Below are 332 nucleotides of genomic sequence, written 5' to 3'. Positions count from 1 at the left end.
TTTCCCCCCCCCCCCCCCCCCCATTTGAATTAGGCTGCACCCATTTTGTTCCCCCTCCCCCTCAAAAAAAAAAAAAAAATCTCCTTACTCAACCCCTTTATATAGTCTTTGTTGCTTCCTTACATCTCTTTACTTAGCCTCTCTTAATTCTTCTTTCAATTGTATTTGTGGCAACAATGTAAAGCTTTATCTTGTAGTTGTTTTTATGGAAGCATCTTTTATGACATTGTTAGAGTAACTAGTAGTTATTTGTTTTTCTTTTTTTGGCAGGCTTCTATATGTTCCCATTTGCTCTTAAATTTTAGCAAAATCATCATATATATTATAATAAA

Source organism: Solanum pennellii, chromosome 1, assembly GCF_001406875.1.
Source record: "Solanum pennellii chromosome 1, SPENNV200".
NCBI classification, from domain to species: Eukaryota; Viridiplantae; Streptophyta; class Magnoliopsida; order Solanales; family Solanaceae; genus Solanum; species Solanum pennellii.
Note: the sequence above shows the minus strand (reverse complement) of the source record.